This window comes from Hydra vulgaris, chromosome 02 (assembly GCF_038396675.1).
Source record: "Hydra vulgaris chromosome 02, alternate assembly HydraT2T_AEP".
Lineage (NCBI taxonomy): Eukaryota > Metazoa > Cnidaria > Hydrozoa > Anthoathecata > Hydridae > Hydra > Hydra vulgaris.
The window spans coordinates 11,124,982-11,149,479 of NC_088921.1; the positions used below are offsets into that span (position 1 = coordinate 11,124,982).

At 27.6% G+C, this 24,498-nt stretch overlaps 1 long non-coding RNA gene across 3 annotated transcripts; it reads left to right on the forward strand.

The window, feature by feature from the left end:
- The first annotated feature begins 2,035 nt into the window (after window positions 1-2,035).
- On the forward strand, window positions 2,036-23,602 carry LOC136076736 (uncharacterized). Of its 3 annotated transcripts, none has more exons than XR_010636547.1 (8): window positions 2,036-2,172; window positions 8,988-9,107; window positions 14,429-14,508; window positions 14,731-14,797; window positions 16,983-17,107; window positions 20,926-20,997; window positions 21,082-21,141; window positions 23,450-23,602. It is a non-coding gene; the product is annotated as an uncharacterized LOC136076736 (long non-coding RNA). The 3 variants fall into 3 exon arrangements; XR_010636548.1 differs by lacking the exon at window positions 23,450-23,602 and adding an exon at window positions 22,054-22,213; XR_010636549.1 differs by lacking the exon at window positions 16,983-17,107.
- The last annotated feature ends 896 nt before the right edge of the window (window positions 23,603-24,498 follow it).

The window sequence follows — 24,498 nt, forward strand, 5'->3', positions numbered from 1 at the left end:
TTCAAAAAACCAAACAATGAACTATTATATATTAACATTAACTCTAACCATCCACCCCAAGTTCTAAAACAAATCCCGATTTCAATTAATAACAGACTAAACCAAAACTCCTCAAATGAAAGTGTATTCAATTCCTCTAAACGAATATTTGAAGATGCCCTAAAAAAAAGTGGTTTTGAAAATTTTGAACTAAAATTTGACCCTGAAAAAAAGAATACAAAAAAACGAAATAGAACTAGAAATGTAATTTGGTTCAACCCCCCATATAGCAAAAATGTTTCTACTAACATAGGAAAAGTGTTTTTAAAATTGGTCGATAAGCATTTCCCGCGATCTAATAAATTGCATAAAATTTTTAATCGAAATACAATTAAAGTTAGCTACAGTTGCACAAAAAATATGGAAAGAATTATAAAAGGTCACAATAAGGCTTTGTTAAACAAAAAAGAAATCCTAAATGAAAAAACTACAGAAAATTGTAATTGTAAACAAAAAATCAATTGTCCAATGAGTGGAAGTTGTTTATCAAAAAATGTGGTATATAAATGTGTTGTTTCCTCTAAGAATGTACCTGATAAACAATATATTGGCATAACAGGGTGAATGGAAAAAACGTTTTGCCAATCATAAGCAATCTTTCAAGAATAAAAAGTATTCAAAAGACAACATGCTGTCAAAATATATATGGGAATTAAAAGAAAAAAATATTGATGATTTTAAACTGAATTGGTCAATCCTTAAAACAGCGCCTGCATATAACAATATTTCCAAAAAATGCATACTATGCCTACAAGAAAAATTTGAAATAATTACACATGCAAATCAAGAATGCTTATTAAACAAAAGGTTGGAATTAATTTCTAAATGTAGGCACGAAAATAAGTTTCTCCTAAAAAACTATAAAAATAAATGAGTTCAAATAATATTTACATTAACTACCCTTTTTAAAAAAACATTTAAAAAAAATAGCATAAGTAATCATTTCTAAAGAATTCTTTTTATAATAGTGTCAGCAAATTCCACAAATGTGTGAAAATTTACAGTAGTTAAGACATTTGCAACTTCCTGTAATTTAATTTTTGGTATAAATTGAAGTTTTATTAATTTGATCATCCATTTCTGATGAATCTTTGTTGATGAAACACAGTGTTAAATGGAAAAAATTTTTGTTAAGTGATTTTCTATTACTAATATAATTGCTCTGTTCTTTTAAGAACATTGAGCACTCTATTGTGTAGAATACTTTTTAAAGTTGTTTAAATATATATATATATATATATATATATATATATATATATATATATATATATATATATATATATATATATATATATATATATATATATATATATATTCTTTAACTATGTGCTATATAATTTAGAATACTTGTGAAATTTAGAATAGATGTAAAGCACTTTTATGCTGCAATTTTCATTAAACTTGATGTGGTGTTTTGATTTTTTTAATTTAACTTAAGACTCTGCGAGGGAAAACTTTTGATCTTTCTTGTTTTTTTAAGTTTAACGTCATGTAATTTATACACTTATATCTCTTAGCAGAGTTGATGAAAAGTTTTTTTTTTCAAATTTTTTTAATGTTTGAAATGCAAATAGTATGTGCATACATCTGTTTGTATTTTTCTTTTAACTTTATTAGTTGTGTTAAGAAACTTTTTTTTAGTTGTGTTTAGAAACGCAGTTACCCTCTTTTTTTTTTAAGTTTATTAGTTGTATTTAAAAACACAGTTAACTTTTAATTTTTAAAGTTATTAGTTATGTTTAGAAGCACAGTTAAGTCTTTTTTAGTTGAACTTTTTTTAATAAATAGTTTTTTTTCCAATTTTTTTAATGTTTGAAATGTAAACAGTATGTACATACATCTCAATACATTTTTGTTTTAAGTTTATTAGTGGTGTTTAGAAACACAATTCACTTTTTTTTAGTGGTGTCTAGAAACACAATTAACTTTTTTTTAGTGGTGTCTAGAAACACAATTAACTTTTTTTTGAAAACATTTAAAAAGTCTTTTTATAATATTAATAATTAATTTTAGTGCCCAGTGCTCCTACAAAATTTTGTGTTCTTTTTTCTACGACGTCAAAATTGAAACTTAGCTGGGATGAACCTTTGGAAAAAAATGGTGTAATTATAGGGTATGAACTCTCTGTTGAAGGTATAATAGCATTACTCTCTTTTTATGCTTGAACTTTTTTTCTTTTGATAAATATAAATAATAATATAAATATTAAAGCTAAAAAAAAGTAAAATCAATATTTTCCATGATTTTGCGTTATAAGTAATAATTTTTTTGTTATACTTTGTTTGTATATTTTTATTTATATATATTTTGCCATGATAAGTATTAAGAAAAAGAAAAACTAGGTGCTTGAGCAGCTATAATAGTAGTATTAGTACGATTGAGGAAGAAATGCAACCTTTCAACAATGGACAAAAACTCTGCATCTAGAGAAATGTTTGGCATCTAGAGTTTTCCAACTATATTTTCAATGTGTTTTTAGACCTTGTTTATAAAAGAAAAGACATTATTAGAAGCACTTGCCTAAATATGACAACAGGGTTCCACACAAGGATGAATAAAAGATTGATAGATGTAGAGAATGGAATCAGAAGTAAGAAAATGACAAGCAAGGTAAATGATGAGCTATAGTAGAGACTAACTTTGCAATGATTGAATGTTTCCATGAGAGTTCAGTTTTTTGAATTGAATTGAAAAGTTGATTGAACATTTTCATGAAAGGTCAGTTAACAAAAGTAAAAGAAATTTAGAGAAGATATTAAGTAAAAAACTCAAAAAGAGTGTCTAACTTATTAAAAAAAGTGTGAATGAAAAAAAGAGTGACTGAGTGAGTGAGTCAATATAGAAGTAAAATTAAAATATTTTTTTTTCAGTAACTGCTCCTATCTGTCACAGAAAAGAGATCTTCATGATGATTTCATAAAGGAATCATGAAGGAAATCTCAATGAATAAATGAAACATCGTGTAACATCATGAAGGAAATGAAACATCATGAAGAAAATCTCAATCAATAAATGAATAAAATTTGAAATGAATAAGTGTGTTGTTTCTCACACACTTATTTATTTCAAATTTTTATAAAACAACTTAAATACTGTTGTTAGAAAAGAATGATTCAATAATTTTGAAATTTTTCTGAGATGCATCTTATAAAGAAAGTTTATTGAGAAAACCAGCATCAAAAACCAGCATCAAGATATATGATAAATATCAAAAGAATCATATCAAGATATCAATCAACCACATCTAGAGAGCAACCAAGAGGCAAAACCCTTGCCTCAATTTATCAATGTCTTATCTCGCTGTCTTATACCTAATCTTTTTATCTTTTTATTACTATGGTTACAATGAGTCAGCAGTAAAACAAGAAGATTAAAACTATTCATTTATTTCTCAATTCAGATTGCAAATAATTAAATAGTAAATAAATATAATTCAGGTTTAAGTTTAATTTCAGAATTAAATTTTTAGACTCAAGATGAGATTTTAGAAGTATTTTACTGATAATAGTTTAGTAATTAATAATAATAGTAACTAGGCAGCAGTTAGAATAGACAGAGCCATCGCCAACAAACGTCTCAAACAACACCTATAACTTCCAACAAGGCTGCAAACAATCACTATTAAGTTGGGAGCTACTAAAAATATAGCTAAAAAAATATAGAGTTATATAGCAAGGAAAGGGTTGGCAGAAGACTTTAAAAGTTGAAACTGAAATGTTACTTGTAACTGAAAAAATAATAGAGTTATATAACAAGCAGATTGACAGAAGACTTGAAAGGTTGAAGGTTGTATGAGTCAGAAAAACATGAAGATGGGAGAGAGTTCTAAAGGGTTAAAGTGCTTGATCAATTTTGAAATAAACGGAAATGTATATATATATATATATATATATATATATATATATATATATATATATATATATAAATATATATATATATATATATATATATATATATATATATATATATATATATATATATATATATATATATATATATATATCACATACATGTGAAAATTTAAACAAAGCTGAGTAATGAATGTTTTATTATTAGAATAATGTAAGAATATGATATAGCATAAAAATCTCTCAATAATAGTAATAATATGAAAATCAGTGGGTAAATAAAATAATAATAAGTACTGTAATATTAACTAAAATACTGAAACAAGACCAGATATGTTTTAGCCAAATGAGTGGTTAACAAAAAATATTTTTGGGTGATTAAATAATGATAAAAGGCATGATATAAAAATGATGCAAGAAGCGGGAAAAAATATTGTTTAGAAGTAAAGTTTTCTTTGATCCGAATTTTGAGTAACTTTGAGACCATAACAAAATCGAAATTTCGAAAAAATAAATTTTTCTTTATGGTCTGAATTAACGTAATTTTGAAGCCATAACAAAACAACCCAAAAAAACATGCATCAACAAAACAAGTCGAAAACCGCTAGTTTAAAAAAAATTGCTCTTATATAAATATATATATATATAACTATTTTATATATATATATATATATATATATGAATAAGTATATATATATATATAACTGTTTTTGTTTTAAATATATATATATATATAACTATTATATATATATATATATATATATATATATATATATATATATATATATATATATATATATAATATATATATATTTATATATATATATATATATAAATATATATATATATATATATATATATATAACTATTTTTGTTTTATATATATATATATATATATATATAACTATTATATATATATATATATATATATATATATATATATATATATATATATATATATATATATATATATATATATATATATATATATATATATATATATATATATATATATATATATATATATATATATATATATATAATAGCTTTTTTTTAAGAGTTACTTTTAATCTTTGATTAGCAAACTTTGGCAATATTGATTGATTAGCTATAAAAGTAAGCAAACTTTTTTGACCTTGGACATAACAACTTACTGTCTGACAATCAATTTCAGTTTTTTTATTTTACTGTTAAGTGTTGCAACAAAAAGGTTGCACGTTTATTATTATTATTTTTATTTTTTAATCTATTGCACATTAAAAGGAAGTGTAGAGATTAAAATGTGTTCTTCATTTATTAAAGACTTTAGACTAAATCTATTATGCTCAATTATCTTGCATTATCTAAGAACATTTTTTGCATTATCTAGGAAGTTATTAAAACACTAAATTCCAACATCAGTATTAAAATTGTCTTTGATCAACAAAACTCTCCTTCATTTCCAGTAATCTTTGGGGTACCAGAAGGTTCCTGTATTGTTTCTCCAAAGTTCTTCCTGTGTTGTTTCTCCAGAAGTTGTTTTATTTTTGTGTTGTTGTTATTGTTGTTATTTTTGTTATTGTTGTTGTTGTTATTGTTGTTGTTGTTATTGTTGTTGTTGTTGCTATTGTTGTTATTGTTGTTGTTGATGTTGTTCTAATAACAATCTTCCTTATAATCTTCTTTTTGCTAGTGGTAACTATGGTTACAAATAACTATGGTAACTATAATGATAATGATATAGCAATAATTATAATGCAAAATTAACATTCGCTTAGGTTGCTTTTCAAAGTTTATGCCTTTCTTTATTGGGCCATATTCTTACTACTTGATCTTTTATAAATTGATAAATTTATGAAAGAATAGAGTAAATATACACTTTTTTATTTTTCAGAACTTTTTGTTTTGGTATTTATAAAGATAATAATAAAAGTTTTATATTTAAAAAAAAAAAAAGAACTATTTTATTATTTTTGTTTATTTATTTATAAGAAAAGAATAGTATATTATCTATACATTTATTTTTTGTTTATCATTACATATATTTTGTATATATGTAATTATGTACAAAATATATTTTTATATAATTGCGTGTATGTAGATATTTATAAATAATCAACAAAATAGGAATATATTTTTTGTCCAAGTTAAGTTTATTGAGTTCAATTTCATTTAAATTACTGGTATAGTTTATTTACCTGAATATGATCTCACTACTGTAGCAGATCTCCCATCTGTTACAGATCTCACTTATGTTACAGATCTCACTACTGTAACAGATCTCACTTTTTTTACAGATATCACTCATGTAACAGATTAGGGCTTGCAGTGGCTTGTGAACTTTAACTCTAACAAAACTCAGTTATTTACTACAAACAACTATTGCAATACTGTTGACATTCTTATATTTATGAATGGCATCACTCTTACTGAGTCCTCTTCTTTACATCTTCTTGGATTATCACTTACTATTGACCTTTCATGGAAACAATCAATTGCATGTATATAATCAATTGCTAAATTAACATTGGCTAAGGTTGCTTCTCTTTATTGTGCTTGCTGTTTTCTTACTCCTGGTCCCATTCTCTACAAATTATTTATCCCTGTTTGGAATACTGTTGTCATATTTAGGCTGATATTTCTAATGATGCTCTTTCACTTCTAGAAAATGCAAAAGAAATTGCTTTTTCATTCGTTTACTGTATCTGTCTCTGCATGCTCTAAAAACTTTTTCTCTAGTTTTTTCCCTCACACTTCAACACTTTGGAACTCTCTCCCATTTTCATGTTTTTCTAACTCATACAACCTACAATGTTTTTTCAATTCTTCTGTCAACCCTTTCCTTTCTATATAACTTTATTAATATTTTTTCTAGTAACTCCCATCTTAATAGTGATTGCTTGCAGTCTTGTTGTAGTGAATCAGAATAATATGAAATAATTCTTTACCAAAACATCAGGCTTGGACAGGAAGGCATGCGATTTCACGCGATAGTATGACCACACAAACAGTTTTTATTTTCAAATCATTTTGAAAGCTTGACCGCGGCTGTTAAAATGCTTTGTTTACATTTTAAAAATGCGCCAAAATAAAAAGTATCTAAGCTATGAGGAAACTTAAAAAAAAACTTACATGATTATTTTATATTTAACTTATAATTTTGTATTTAATATATCTACATATATATTAATATACCTATATAATATATTTATTTTTTTAATTTATAAAGTTATGCATATTTTATGATTATAAACGCTTATAAACTAATTCTATAATTTATTCTATAAACGTCGTTCATAGAAAATGTAAACGTTTTTTGTTGACGTATTTCTCACAAAAGAAACAATTTAGTTATTTTTTCTTTTGTTTTTACTACGAAGAATTGTTAAGAATCTTTTTTTGTTAAATGCGCGTATTTATTAAACAATCATTAGAAGTAAGTTGTTACTTTTTTTAAAAGAGTTTCGTATAATATTATAAAAACATTAGCAACGATAAAAGTTTAAAAGTTCCTAACGTAATTATAAACTTAATTTAGCGTTATAGTTTATTATTTATTTTAGTCAAGTATTTTTTCGGTTTTTTTTATTTTAGTTTCAGTTAAGTTTTTTTTATTTTTCATTATTTTCTTCTACGAAGATTTCTTTTCTTTTTTCAAAATAAATTTTGTTTAAGTTTATTTATTTAAGATAAAAGTTTCTTCAGTTAAGATAAAAGTTTTTTGGCGCATTTTTAAAATGAAAACAAACTAATGTAAATATAAACAAAGTCTTAACAGCCGCGGTCAATTTTTCAAAATGATTTAAAAACAACAAATATTTGCGTGGTCATATTCGCACTCCAAATCGCCTGTCCAAGCATCAATTTGAAAAAATGCTATTAAAAAAAAAACATCAATTTGAAAAAATACTAATAAAATCTAAAATGAGCATATTATTAAAATGAATGATTGTTTTTAATCTTAGTATTATTATGAATCACCAAATTAATTATATTTACAAAAAAAAATTATTAATTTTTGAAAATTAACTACTTTTTTTATAAAAATTAGTGAAATTTGGAAATACTCTAACTTCGGTCATTCATGGATAAACAACGAAGGAGACAATGAGCAGTAATATTGTGAAATGTTGATAAGTGTTGCAAATGTAAAATTTACCGTTAACTTATTCCTTAGTTTATTACTAGTATTACCTGAATTTATATCATAATTTTACAATAAAACAACATTTAAAAATTAGTTTTCATTGTTTGTGACATTAAGTTTGTGATACGTCATTAGTATTTATATAGCGGTCGAACTTATGAGATGGTATTGAAAGTTCGGTCAAAGTAGATGTTTTCATTTTTAATTTAAATATTGAGTACTAGTTTTTATTTTACATTTTTTTATTTTTACAACATCAATTATCAATATAATTTTCTCTATGTTTCAGGAAAAAAAATTGAAATTTTTTTATTTATGCGTGATAAATAAATATTCTGAGCTTAAGTAACCAAACTTAAGCAATTTTACGGTATATATATCCTTTAACTATATGGTATATAATTTAGAATACTTGTGAAATTTAGAATAGACGTAAAGCTCTTTATGCTGCAATTTTCATTTAACTTGATGTGCTGTTTTGATTTTTTTAATTTAACTTAAGACTCTGCGAGGGAAAACTTTTGATTTTTCTTGTTTTGTTAATTAGTTAAATTTAACATCACGTAATTTATACACAATCTCTTAGCAGAGTTGATAAAAGTTTTTTTTTTCAAAATTTTTTAATGTTTGAAATGTAAACAGTATGTACATACATCTGTTTGTATTTTTCTTTTAAGTTTATTAGTTGTGTTTAGAAACTTTTTTTTAGTTGTGTTTAGAAACACAGTTACCCTCTTTTTTTTAAGTTTATTAGTTGTATTTAGAAACACAGTTTACTTTTAATTTTTAAAGTTATTAGTTATGTTTAGAAGCACAGTTAACTCTTTTTTAGTTAAACTTTTTTTAATAAATAGTTTTTTTTTCAAACTCTTTTAATGTTTGAAATGTTTTTTTTAGTGTGTTTAGAAACACAGTTAACTTTTTTTTTAAAAACATTTAAAAAATCTTTTTATAATATTAATTATTAATTTTAGTGCCCAGTGCTCCTACAAAATTTTGTGTTCTTTTTTCTACGACATCAAAATTGAAACTTAGCTGGGATGAACCTTTGGAAAAAAATGGTGTAATTATAGGGTATGAACTCTCTGTTGAAGGTATAATGGCATTTCTCTCTTTTTATGCTTGAACTTTTTTTTCTTTTGATAAATATAAGTAATAATATAAATATTAAAGCTAAAAAAAGTAAAGTCAATATTTTCCATGATTTTATTTGAAATTAAAATGAAATTAAAATATTTTTTTTCAGTAACTGCTCCTATCTGTCACAGAAAAGAGATCTTTATGATGATTTCATGAAGGAAATTTGAAGGAAATCTCAATGAATAGATGAAACATCGTGTAGCATCATGAAGGAAATGAAACATCATGAAGAAAATCTCGATGAAAAAAAATTTGAAATGAATAAGTGTGTTGTTTATCACGCACTTATTTATTTCAAATTTTTATATGACAATTCATTTCAAGTTTTTATAAAACAACTTAAATACTGTGGTTAGAAAAGAATGATTCAATAATTTTGAAATTTTTCAGAGATGCATCTTATAAAGAAAGTTTATTGAGAAAACCAGCATCAAAAACCAGCATTAAGATATATGATAAATATCAAAAGAATCATATCAAGATATCAATCAACCATATCAAGAGAGCAACCAAGAGGCAACACCCTTGCCTCACTTTATCAATGTCTTACCTCGCTGTCTTATACCTAATCTTTTTATCTTTTTATTACTATGGTTACAATGAGTCAGCAGTAAAACAAGAAGATTAAAACCATTAATTTATTTCTTAATTCAAATAGCAAATAATTAAATAGTAAATAAATAATATTCAGGTTTAAGTTTAATTTCAGAATTAAATTTTTAGACTCAAGATGAGATTTTAGAAGTATTTTACTGATAATAGTTAATTGATTAATAATAATAGTAACTAGGCAGCAGTTATAAGAGACAGAGCCATCACCAACAAACGTCTCAAACAACACCTTTAACTTCCAACAAGGCTGGGAACAATCACTATTAAGTTGGGAGCTATTAGAAAAAAGTATAGAGTTATATAGCAAGGAAAGGGTTGGCAGAAGACTTTAAAAGTTGAAACTGAAATGTTACTTTAAACTGAAAAAATATTAGAGTCATATAACAAGCAGATTAACAGAAGACTTGAAAAGTTGAAGGTTGTAAGTCAGAAAACATGAAAATGGGAGAGAGTTCCAAAGGGTTAAAGTGCAGGAAAAAACAAGACTAAAAGTTTTTAGAGCATGCTGGGACTGATACAGTAAAAAGATTTTGCTGAATGGCGAAAACAAGAATAAGTTTTAGTTGATGGAGCTTGAGATGATAACTTCTAGTATTTGTAAGAAAGAGATTTGTAAAAAAGAAAAGAAAGAGACTTTATTACTTTAAACTTTACTTTAGATTGGAAGAAGCTCAAGCTTAGCAGATAGAGTCCAACTTTACAATGCACTTTGTCAAGAAGAGAAAGAGCATCATTAAAAGAACTAGCCAAAATATGACAGCAGTATTCAATACAGGGATAAATAAGAGATTTGTAGAGGTAGAGAATGGAACCAGGAGTAAGAAAATGACGAGCACGATAAAGAGAAGCAATTTTTGCCAATGCTATTTTAGCAATCGGTTGTATAATTAATTCAATGAGAGGTCTGTAGTGAACAATAATCCGAGAAGATGTAAAACAAAGGACTTAGTGAGAGGGTTCCCATTATCAATTTAGGAATGTTGACAGTATTGCAATAAATGTTTCCAGTGAGTAACTAAGTTTTGTTGGAAATTAAATGGAATTTAAAATTCACAAGCCACTACAAGCCCCAATTTGTTACAGAGCTGAGATCAGATTCAAGATCAATTGCCTGTTTTAGCCATTGAAAAGAGAAGATTTTTTGTCAAGGCAGGAGTACAAAGTCATCAGCAAATAGAGCCACTTTAGATTTAAGGTTGTCAGGACAACAATGTAGATGAAATACAAAAAAAGAGCAAGGATTGAAATTTGAGCGACCCTTGAAGTTTATGGAAATGAAGAAGAGTTCTTTTTGTTGTTCATCAAGGATTACTTTAATAAAACGAATAGAAAAAAATGATTTGATAATTTCAAAATCTTTCCCAGATACACCATATGAAGCAAGCTTGTGGAGAAGACCTGCATGCCAAACTTTATTGAAAGCTTTAGATATATTAAGAGCAATGGGCTATTGCTTTGAATTGCTACCTCCATCTAATGCACAATAGAATTTTTCAATCACAGCAGTTAGTAAGTCAGCGATAGAGGGAGAAGATCCAAAATTATTTTCTCCTCCGCTCTGGTTTTTTGTAAGGATGAAGCTGTCTCTTAATTTGACATAAACTTTCATTGATGGCTCTGATTAAAGCTTTACAGACCTTTCCACTGATATGAACTCACTATTAACAAACCCAAAACTGTAACAAAGGGCTCCAAATGTGACCTTGACAATTCACACCAAAAGTATGAACAGGGACACCATCTATGCTCAACATGGCACTGTTAGTACTCTGCTATTTTACCGCTATTGATGGAATCAGCCTCATTGAGAGCTATCACATGTTTGGGAAACCTGACTACCAGCCGGTGTTAGAACCATAAAACTGAATTATAGAGCTGCATTCTTTTTAGGAGATAATAGAATGACTAGTCATAAAAACACAAACAAAACCCATGCATTGAGTCAACAAGATCCAGCATTCAACTGGAAACAATATACTATAAATACATCAACGCCAGCCTAAAAGATGAAGAAGGGGTGCAACAGATAGAACCCCATAAACTTAAACTTAAACCCCTTTGCTGCTTGTTAGAACAACACTTGCAACGCACTTTTATAAAGTGTAATATATGATAAAGTTTGATGACATAATTAAATAATTTTTTTCTTCTACTTCAGTTTGACTAATATAAAAGTTATCCAAATGGCCAGTTGTTATAATTTTTGCATTGGCTATTTTTCTTGCAACTTTTGCTTTCTCTTTCTTATCTATTTAAATGTTTTAAAGTCTTTTAGTTTCAAAATGGCCCTTGTTTTTAATAATCTTTTTCTGAAATTGGAACTTAATTTTAGGGAAGAATTTAACTAAATTTAAGAGAAAGTTTTTCAATTATTAACAAGCATAAAACTAAAATATAATAACACGAAAAAAAGCAGCAACAACAGCAGCAAAATCTCTGTGACGAATTCAACAGCCTGTTTGCATTCTTCACAGAGACAAACATAGTACTTATTAGAACAACTCTTGCAACAAACATTTCTAAAGAGTATAAAATAAAAAGGGTAATGTATAATAAAATTTGATGAAATAGAATTAAATCTTGACAGAAACTTCTGTAAAATTTGTAGTCAGTTTTGTGACAAATTTTTTTGATCATACTTGTTTATAATTTCTAGATTATTGTATGTGTATTATTAGCTTCAAACCTGTCATCACAATTTAAACGAGGAAGATAAGATGATATATCTGCATGCAGATATATCAAATAATTTTAAAATGTTTTTTTCTAACCAAGAAACACTGATTTTATCTTTTGAAGCTTTAGGGTGAAAATACTTTTTGAAATTTCCGATATGTTTTTTCTTAGATGTTTCTTCTTTATAAGTGGAAGATTTGGATTTACATTTTTCAAAGTTTTAGAATGACAAGAGAATCAATTTTCTCAGTTAAAATATATTATGTAATTCAATATACTTACATATAATATATAAGCATATGGAATTATCTATTTATATGCTGGGAGGTCACTAATAGGTAGAAAACAAGGCTGTCAGGCATATCTTCCACCTTAATGTCTAGGTACAATATTATGTGTACATTTTTTTGGTGGTTGCCCAGATCCCATTTTGCATTTTTAACATTTAAATTAAGTCTGAAAAAAGATATTTAATTAATATAATATCTCGATATTTTATCCATGATTTATACATTTTTTATTTGTTAACACATTGCTAAACTCTTCTGAACTTTCTGAAGATAAAATCATTAAAAAATAGAAACACATTTAAGAATGGCAATTATGTTGTTAATTTATTAAATTTATGATGTGAAAAGTTTTATATGTCATTAAGTACTCATAATATTTTAATAGAGAAAGTAAAAATTTATTTTGTTTTTCCCAAAAAAAAGAAAAAAATTTCAATACTTTTTAAATTTATGTTTATGAAGATAACAAGAAAATTTTATACAAGTGTTGGCTTTTACTTGGTAGTGTTTTACCTTATATAAAATTATTGAATCCTTTGACAGACAACTTTTTCCCTTAATTTGAGTTTCCTTTACTACCGCAGTAAGACCACAAGTTTTTATCATTGGTCACATGTTCTTACTTATTTATATTAAGGATCTTTCTGGCAATCTTTAAAGTATATTCATTTGCTGATAGTTCAATTTTATACTCCAGTATGTAAAAGGTTTTTGATTGTTTATAACTGATGATCTTAAATGTAATCTCTCTTCTGTGTGTTTGCAATGACTGGTGAATCTTAATACAAACAAAATTTTTTTACTGCTTGTAAATATTGCAAAATTTTTAATGTTTTTATTTTGATGAATGAAAACTCCACTACTGACCACTTGTCAAAACCGTGTAAAAAAATTTCAATCAACTACAAAGTTGCTAAAGTTACATCTGCTTTTATTGCATCACTTTTTTGTACTTTTTATTTTTACTCCTGATTCCTGATTACCTCTGATTCTGATACCTCCATCTCTTGATTTCTTATTACCCCTGATTCTGATACCTTATTCTGATTCCTGATTACCTCTGATTCTGATACCTCCATCTCTTGATTTCTTATTACCCCTGATTCTGATACCTTATTCTGATTCCTGATTACCTCTGATTCTGATACCTCCATCTCTTGATTTCTTATTACCCCTGATTCTGATACCTTATTCTGATTCCTGATTACCTCTGATTCTGATACCTCCATCTCTTGATTTCTTATAACCCCTGATTCTGATACCTTATTCTGATTCCTGATTACCTCTGATTCTGATACCACCATCTCTTGATTTCTTATTACCCCTGATTCTGATACCTTATTCTGATTCCTGATTACCTCTGATTCTGATACCTCCATCTCTTGATTTCTTATTACCCCTGATTCTGATACCTTAATCTGATTCCTGATTACCTCTGATTCTGATACCTCCATCTCTTGATTTCTTATTACCCCTGATTCTGATACCTTATTCTGATTCCTGATTACCTCTGATTCTGATACCTCCATCTCCTGATAACATTTGATTCTGATACTTCTATCTTCTGATTCCTGATTACCTCTGATTCTGATACCTCTATCTCCTGATTACCTCTGATTCTGATACTTCCATCTCCTAATTCCTAATTACCTTTGATTTTGATTGATTTTTTGGTTTTAATTTTTTATTTTTTCAAGGAAAACCAATAATTATATTTTTAAAGACAAAAAGTTATATAATGACACATCCACAATCTTCAACTCAGTACAATTTTGAGGTATTGAGATATTCTAACAATTTTTTTAGTTAATAATAATAAATTAACTATAAATTAATAAAATAATTGCTTAATTTAAATATTTTAACTTTTTGCTTGTAAATTGTAACTGTTTATTGATAATTTTAACATTAGTTTTATACTAAAAACAAAAAAAAAGTTTCCTCAGCTTACATAAAATAATTTTTTAAGGTATATAACATAAGCAGCCATTTTGTTTAGATACGTGCTCTAACTAGCGAAGGAAAAGGATTAGCAGCTTATTTGACAGCAACAACAAATACTTTTGGTATTTTATGTTATAGTTATTTTATACGTTAAATAATATATATTAAGCATAATTTAATATTTTGAAAATGCATTTCCACATCTTGTAAGCATCTTGTATTTCCTACATCTTGTACTAGGTATGGTATAAGGTAAAAGGCGCAAGTAACTTTCTCATGTTTCTCATGAATTTGACAAAAGATAAAAGCTTTAAAGTAAAACTTTTTTATAAACTTTATTTAAACAACAAAAAAATTCATTTAAACAAAAAATTCTATAAACTGATTTTTTTTGCTTTTGAGAAGATCAAGAACTGAAAGTTCTTAATCTTCTCAATGCAGATCAGAAGTTTGTTATAACTGTGTGAGTTTGTCATAAGTAATTAGTATTATGGTTAAACTCTTTTAATTTCTAAGGCTGGAACAAGAGTAAGAACAGTTTAGCATTTGGATTGTTTTAAAAGACGCTTCTTGCAGATATGACTATATCTATTAGTGATGTACCAATTAATCGACATCGGCTTAATTGGCCACTTTTTGTACAATCGGTATCGGCAATGGCCTCAATTTCTGATTTTCCAACCGATGGCATATTAATATTTTCATCTTACATTATGATAATAGTTAAATAATAAATAAACTAAACTTAATGCATTGCTTAGAATTTTTTTGATAACTTTTTTTTTTAACTTTGTTTACAGGCAATATTATTTATTCTTAAGACGATATTTATAAGCTTTAATTTAACAGCTGAATGTACTTACACTTTTACTAACATTGTGTTGTTTTTAGAATAATTTCATTTTGTGTTCTATTGTTATACCTAAAAGTAACCTATTTAAGTATTATTATCTATATGTGTTTAAGTATAGCCTACTACATTTCTATATTTTTATGTATTATTTTTGTTTTATTTTAATTCACCTCCCCAAGGCCACTGCAATCAAAGAAGCTACTTTAGATATGATTACAACCCTCTCTCAACTTTATAACTCCAAAACACAAACCTTGACAATAAAGGCCGCTGCGTTGAGAAACAAGTTTAGCGCAGTAATACCAGGGGCATGGTGGGGATAGAACAACACAAAATAAAATAATTATAAAAGCTTAATTATCTAAAGATAGTTTAGATATCTAAACAACATATGATTGTTGTTTAGATATCCAAATTACTATTGAATTAATAAAGAATTCTAAGCAGACTGCTTATGATAATACCATTTTCTTTTTAAAAAATTGAAATAAAATGGGTTCCTCGAAAATTGTATTTATTTTTTGAAAGTTTACTTTTCATAGTAAAAAAAAACAAAAATTGTATATTTTTTTAACTGAGCTTTTCTAATATCTTTTAAAATAATGGTTTGACTCTAATTTGAGTTTTTGTTTACCAGTACTGATTCCATGAAAAAGATTACACGATTTAAAGTTGTATGGTTTTATGTTTTCAAAATTTCAATAATTAGTTAATTCATCGGCATCGGTATTGGCCTTTTCCCATCCATCGGCATTGGCATCGGCCAAAAAAGTGCTATCAGTACATCACAGATATCTATATATGATATAACTGTGTGTTAAGTTTTAAGACTATATAACTGATATGGATATATGACCCAAAGTCATATTTCTGGAATTTATGATATGGAAATTTATGATATGGAAATATGACTTTGCGTCATATATCCATATCATAGTTAGTATGATAGTCATCATCATAATGATGATCATAATGTGATTCTTAATAATCTGGTTTATCTTAAATGGTACTAAAATATAATTTTACTACTATTTAAGACAAACATAGTATAAAAAATTATTTAAGTTTGAAAAATATACTGTTCAAGGAAGGCAGGGTGGCCAACAGTCCTTAAAAACCTGGAAGAGTGCCGACAAACACACACATTTTAGCAATAATTTTTGGAAATCCTGGAACTTTTTCTCTTAAATCGTTCAATATTTCATTATCATGTTTTATCTTTTATAGAGTTGTTATTAATTTTGCATAGATTTATACTGAATTTGATAATTATGTATTTTCTGTAATACAAAAATTTTTTTGTGCAATGTTACTGTTTACAGTAACACTAAAATTTGTTTTTAGTGTTACTGTTAGTATAATTAACATCTACTATTTAGTTATTTTTCAATTTCATATTTTTTCATAAATCAAAATATTTTATAAGATAATATTGTATAAGTTTTTATTATTAGATTATTTTGCACCCTCACCTCCTTAATTACATGTTCATGGTAAAACAGAGATTTTTATTGAGTGGGATCCTCCTAAATATCTTCTTGGCAGATTAAATTATTATGAACTTAGAATGGATAACTTGGTTTGTTGTTTTTTTATGTTTTTCTCCTTTAATTTGTTCTTAGTTTTAAATCTAACAAGAAATTTTCTGATTCTTAGTAACAGTAGTCGTGACATGAATTAAAATTTTCTGATAGAAAAAGTAATTTTTCATTTAACAATGGAACACAGAGACTCTTTAAGTTTTTTGCTAATCATGCGAGGAACTTTATTATTACTAGAGTCTTTGCTAATGTTTCTTTGTGATTTTTGCCACCATTTACATTCTTCTTATTGTTGTTGTTTATTTCTTTTGCTTCCAACAAAAAGCCATATTATGCTTAGAAGTTAACTGTGGAGTTAATTATAAAACTATGAAACCAAAAGTAGTAAAGAGAGTTAAAGAAAAGAAAACTGTTGATAGATGACTGTAAATTAAAAACTGTTGATAGAAGACTGTAAATTAAAAACTGTTGATAGAAGCCTGTAAATTAAATCTTTTGATAGAAGCCTGTAAATTAAAAACTTTCGATAGAAGACTGTAAATTAAAAACTGTTAATAGAAGGTTGTAAATTAAAAACTGTCGATAGAAGGCTGTAAATTAAAAACTGTTGATAGATGACTTTAAATTAAAAACTGTTGACAGAAGACTGTAAATTATATAAATCAGGAAAACATGAAGACATGTGTGATTTTCAAAAGTTTTTTTTCATCAAAAAGGCTAGTAACACAAGATTGAGTTAAACCGAAGAATTAAATCAGGAAGCAGAAGCAGAGAATTGAATCAGGAGTAAGAAACTAGAAAATTAGGATTTATTGCACATATGGATTCAATAAAAGGTCAGTATGAAAGAATAATTTAAATAGCTAATTTAAAAGATTGTAGAAACCTCAATAAGAGTCTTGCACTTAAATAAGAGTGTTGCACTGTTTCCATCATATACTTTCTTAAAGGTTCAATATGATTGGAAGGTATATCTAGTTATGAAGTAACTAATTTGTTAAATTTCCATGATTTTTTACGTGATAGCCCTTGGGTAGAATTCTTTCATCTCCCTGCTGACAAATGCACTTCTTACATAACTTCGTGGATTTAGGCTGGCATGGATTCTTTTATTCCCTCTCAACGATTCCAGGTCAAGCCTCACTCTTCTCCATGGTTTTCCTCACAATGCGCTGCTGCAATTATAAACAAAACCATTACTTCCATATCTATCAGCAAAACAATTCTTCTGAAAACAGGCGTCTGTTTACTATTGCTAGAAACCATTTTAAAAAGGTTTTGTTTAACACCAAAGCCCACTATTCTCATGTCATGAAATCTCGTATTTCATTAAAAAAATTTGGCTGTCGTGACTTCTTGAGAATCTTTAACAGTATCAATAATAAGGGCAAATCTGTTATTCCACCTCTTTTGTATGGTTCAGATTGTCACCTCACTTAAAGACAAAGCTGAATTGTTTGCTAAGAACTTTTCATCAATATCATCTATTGATTCCACTAGTTGCATTCTACCTGATATATCTGTCAAACAGGTTGATCCATTGCATGACATTCATATCACTTCAGCTTCTGTATCAAAAGTGATTACCTGATTAAACTTTTCTACAGCTAGTGGCTCGGACAACAACCTAATATAGTCTTGCAGATGTGTTCTCCGGAGCTGTCGCCTATACTTTCAAAACTATTTTACAAGTGCTTATCAGAGTCTTTTTTTCCAGCCTTTTGGAAAGCAGCATCTGTTATTCTTATTTTCAAAAACTCTGGAGAGTGGTCTGACTCGTCTAACAACTTCGCCATTAGTTTTCTTCCTATCATAAGCAAGGTTTTTAAATCTCTTACTAAGAAAACGCTAAATCTCTCATCGTGAATCTATTAACTTACTTTCTGATAGTAATAAATTACTTTCATCAATATAGATTTTGATCTTCTTGTTTTTACAGGTGATTTGCTTACAGTAATAAGCGTTAGGTTTTATCGTGCATTAGATAGAGGTGGAGAGGTTAAGGCTATTGTTCTTAACATTTCTAAAGTCTTTGATATAGTTTGGCATGCTGGTCTTCTCCATAAGCTTTTTTCTTATGGTGTATCTGGTAACATCTTTAAGATAATTGAGTCCTTTTTTTCCAATCTTAGTATAAAAGTAATCCTCAATGGACAGCACTCTTCTTCATATTCTGTATCTTCAGGGGTTTCTCGGGTTTCTCAAGGTTCTGTTCTTGACCCTATACTATATATTTTTAATTTACATTAACGATATTCCAGATATTCTCACATCTAAGGTGGCATTGTTCGCTGATGATATTATTATTTAATCTTGGCGTGATAAGAAGCCAACACTTTCTGATTGCTTGGAGGGGGCATTTGAGCTTGAAAAGGATCTCACTTCTACTACAGCAATGGGCTCACAGTGGCTGGTAAACTTTAATTTAGATAAAACCCAATTTTTTTCAGCCAATCGTTATCGCAATAATTTAGATCTTCCTATATATATGAGCGGTAATGTGCTTGATGAGTCATCTACCCTTCTATTTCACGGACTAACTCTTACTTCCAGCCTTTCTTGGAAACCGTATATCAAATTCATTGCAAAATTTCTAAGGTTATCGTGCTTAACACTTTCTTACTCCGGATTCTAGTCTTTATCTCTATAAATCTCAAAATCGTCCTTGCATGGAATACTATTGCCAAATGCAGGTAGTGGTGTAGTTTATACAGTAGTGGTGTAGTGGTAGAGCGCTCGCTTCATAAGCGAGAGGTTCCAAGTTCGATCCCCACCACATTCCTGGTAGTACCGTGCTCAACTTGTTTCTCGGCGTAGCGGCCTTGTTTGTCAAGGTTTGTGTTTTGGTGTTATAAAGTTGAGAGAGAGTTATAACCACAATTAAGTAGCCTCCTTGTCTGTAGTGGCCTTCTGGGCCTTGGGGAGGTGAATGAACAAAAAAAAAATCATGGGGCAGATCTTCTAACGATGCTTTTTCTTTTTTAGAAAAGCATTGTAAACATATTTGTACTTGCTCTTGCAGCCAACCTTCAACCATTATCACATCGTCATAATGTTGCTTCTCTTTCTCTTTTTTAAAAATATTATAATGGGCACTGCACTAAAGAGCTTGTGTCTCTTGTGCTATCTGCTAAAATTCATTCTTGTGTTACAGTCATAGAAAAGGATGAGACAGTTAAGTCTCATCTTTTTTTTGTGACTGTTCCTAAGTGCTCCCAAAACTCTTATTTGTTTGGTTTTTTTCCTAAAACATCAGTTCTTTGGAATTCGCTTCCTTTCCTGATTCATCCAATTTGCAATCTTTTAAGTTGTCTGTCAATCATTATCTTGCTCTACAAACTTTATCTTTTCTCTTCCAGCTTCCAACTCTTATAGTAGTTGCTTGCAGCCTTGTTGGAAGCGAAAAAATATATATATATATTTTGAGTACTGAGTATACTTGAAGCCTATTTTCTTATCCTTATTAAAAACATTTTCAAGCTTAGGTTAGTTTATTTTTTCTAAAGTCTATTATAATTTCACATTATTGTTATCGCACTCTTTACTGATTGAAGGAAATCTAAAAACATAGTATGTTATTTTTTTCTGTAATAATCTTCTTAAAACTTTTTAGATTAGCTATTTTTTGGAAAACTTATATGTGCTTTGTTTCATATTTCCTCTTGTATTGAATGTTGTTCTTTCGTTAGCAAATGTTTTTCCTCCTCATTTCATTATTTTTGTTAAATACTTTTTTGAATATATATTTATTTATTTGATTTATGCTTTAGAATTAAATTTATATATAAAAAAATAATATAGTTTCAAAACAATTAACGAACTGCAACTATGAATTAAGTTTAACATTTATTTCCAGGTAATATATAGAGGCATTGACCGCTGTTTTACTGCGCAAGCTCTTCAGCCAACTAAAGTTTATAGCTTTACAGTAACTACATTTAGTTATATTTAAAATTTGTTTTTAGTTTTGAAATGTTATTCTGAAGTGAAAATATTAAATTTCACGTTTCAGCTTGGATGAGTGAGGGTAGATGCGAAAGTTTACCAAGAACACGTCGAATAAGCAAACAATGTAAGTTGCTTCAATATATCCAAATATTAATAATAATACTATTATTAAGGCTGAAAAAGTAAAAAAACATTTTAGTTCGAAATCAGATTCGAATTCTCTAACTGTTCCTTTACGTGTTTTCATTTAGCAACCTTTCACTTGATAACCTTTTCTACACACATTTTGGTGTTATTTCTAGTCAAATTAACCAAATCTTTTTATTCTTTATTCGTTTTCCGATGCTGTTGTTATTGGCGATTTTTATGTTTATCAAACTCATTGGCTTGGCTCTAGACTTTGCCGGCCCTAAATCTAAAAATAAATTTTATTCAAATCTCTTACCCAGAAAAAAGTTGACACTTGCAAACTGGAATAAAGTTAAAAAGTGTTTATATACCTAAAAGTACCATCTACAGCAAGGGTGGCCAAAGTCTTAATGACAAAGGGCAAAAAAAATAATTACAAAATAATTTGGGAAGCAAAAAAGCTTTATTTCAAGAAAAAGCAGGCTGAAATTTTTTATAATAATAATTTTTACTGAAGCAAGTTAATTAATGGAAGTGGTGAACTTGACCGGCTAAAACTAGTTTTTTGATGTCTTGGTTGGTTTTTGCGGGATTTTTGATGTATCAAAGTGTTAATATCTGCGTAAAAAGTAAATGATTACTACAGATATAGTTACATCTTTTCAATTATGTTAAGAAAAACTACATCTGTACAACTACATCTGAAAATTCTGAAGATGTAGTTACATCTTTTAAATTATATTAAAAATAGCTACGTGATTTTATGAAATTATTAAATTATAATGCGTTGTTTTAACCAGATATAGTTACATATATGATTTTTTTTACAGATGTAGTCACATCTGGAAAAAATTATTAAATAATAATGCATTATTATAACCAGTAGTTTTATATAAGATTTTTTCAGATGTTGTTGTTGGACAGATGTAGTACCACAGTTGTTGTTGGACAGATGTAGTACCCAAATTTCCAGAATGCTTTAAGGAGAAATAGATGACAGAGTTCTTGATCATGTCTGTCACCAATAGCTCACCAGTTTGTTTTTTAATCTTGTGTGGTTTTTAATTTCTATGATCAAGGTTGGGGTATTTTTATTTGAAATTGTATTTGTATTTGGTAGTTATGGGCTAAATTGGCATATTTGTATTCATGTTGTATTTGTATTCATGTTGTATTTAATTTAAAAATTTCTTAAATATTTTTATTTGCATTTGATTGAAATGTATTTGTTACAGTTTTTTTCCCACCGGTAGCAAGGTTGTTTAAGGTGGTTTATTTGGGAAAAACCAAGATATTTGTTGTTTTATTACTCTTCATTTTTAAAATAAACTAAAATTTAGTTTTTAATAGATATTTATTAAAGGCTTGTTTTAATTCTTCTATTTAGCATACCATTTTATCAATATTGCATTAACCTAACTTAAAATTAGTATTTGGAAATCTGAAATTAAAGTATTTGTATATTCGATAATCAAATTATTTGAATAAAGATTTTGTAAAAAGTTCAATTAAAATGTTAAAGATAAAGATACCTGGTAACATTTTTTAATTTTGTTGATTCTTGAGTCGTGCACTTTTTTTGCAAATGAGTTTCTGTGGCACAAACATTAGAAATAAAGTTTTATGATGGCTTCCATTGATCATTTTGATATGATCAGTTTTATTTCCGATCTGTTTAAATTACAAACTTTGTAGGTTTATGAGGCCGCTATACAATAAGGGGTTGTCCATAAATTACATCACGCAATTTTTTACCATTTCTTACCCCTCCCTTCCCCCCTCGTCGCAACATCTTAACTATTTAGTAACAAGTACGAGTCGTCACAAAACCACTAATCCCTTCTCCTTCGGTCCCCTCCTCCCTAAAGCATGACGCAATCTATGGACGACCCCTAAAGTGAAAATATGTTATTTAGTTTTTTTTTTTTCTTACCAAATTAACTGTAAGAACAAAATTTCTAGCAAACATTCTAACGTCATATCTTACGTCGCAAACATTCATATCTTACGTCGCAACATTCATATCTTACGTCGAGTTTGTAAAAGAATGATAATCTTATGTTGCAATCGGAAATAGTGATCATTTAGCTTAACTTTTTATTAGTTCATAAATCCGACATTTTATGTCGGATTTACTATTAGTTCATAAACCCGACATATTATATCGGCTTTATTATTAGCTCATAAATTTGACATGTTATGTCGGATTTATTAATGACTTATTAAAATTTTGTTATTAAAAAAGTACTGGAAATGAGATTAAAAAAATTAAAATTTCAATTTTTTTTTTTTTTTTATTGTAGCTACGTCACTACGTCATCGTCTATTTTAAAAAGAAGAATCTCTCTCAAATAGTAATTTGAATCGCGATTCAACTAAATGTTAGTATGTGACCATATGCAAATTGTAAAGTTAAAAAATTTAAACTTAAAATCATAGTAAACATAACAATGACAAAAGTGTAAAATAAAAATGTTTGTTAAATATATGTGAATAATGTTTATAGTTATTTATATAAAGTTTATGTTTTTACAAAAGTTTTTTTCGCAAGATGGTATATTGCAACCTTAAAATGCCTTAGGAATCCCAGGAAAAAAAACCAGAGAAATTAAGAGGTTCGTTCCAAAAAATTCATAAAGCTTATTTGTTATTGACGCAATTTAGCTAAATCGGGAAGATCAGTTACAAAATAATTAGAAACCAATTCCAAATCTATCAGAAACTTGGTTAAAACAAACTTATGGATGAAAGCTAATAAAAAGATAGTTATCTTAGGGCTGACGACACGGGTTTCTAAGTGGAGGGGCGCAATCGTCAATTTTTCAAAAAGTCATCTATATCTAGAATTTTCTCTGAAAAAAAAAGGGGGAGGGGTCGTTGGCTCTATTATCTGCTGGTCTGACAATCAGAAATAGGCTTAAGCGTATTAAGAGATGAAAGTTGATAAAGAAACGGCACCACCGACAACTTTTTTTAATAAAAAGTTATTCCTGCTTAAGCGCCCTGTTAATTGACAAAGTGATTGAGTTTATAGAGTTAGTTTGAGTTCCACGTTATGTAAGAACTTTCCGAAATGCATCAAAGGTTATATTTTTTGGTGCATTTTCCAAGGGCAAAAAACTCGCATTAAATTTTTTAATTTATATAATAATTTATTGATAAAGAAGTTAAATTTAAGTACACTAGAGCTTAAATTCAATTTTTACCATTTTTCTTAGAAAAGTTGACATATCATGCATTTGGTGGATTTAATTATTTATTTTTATATTTAAACCACGTCATCTATTATTTGGCTTATAGGAAATCGCAAATTTTAATCGTTTATATCTATTTTAAACATAATTATGGATTA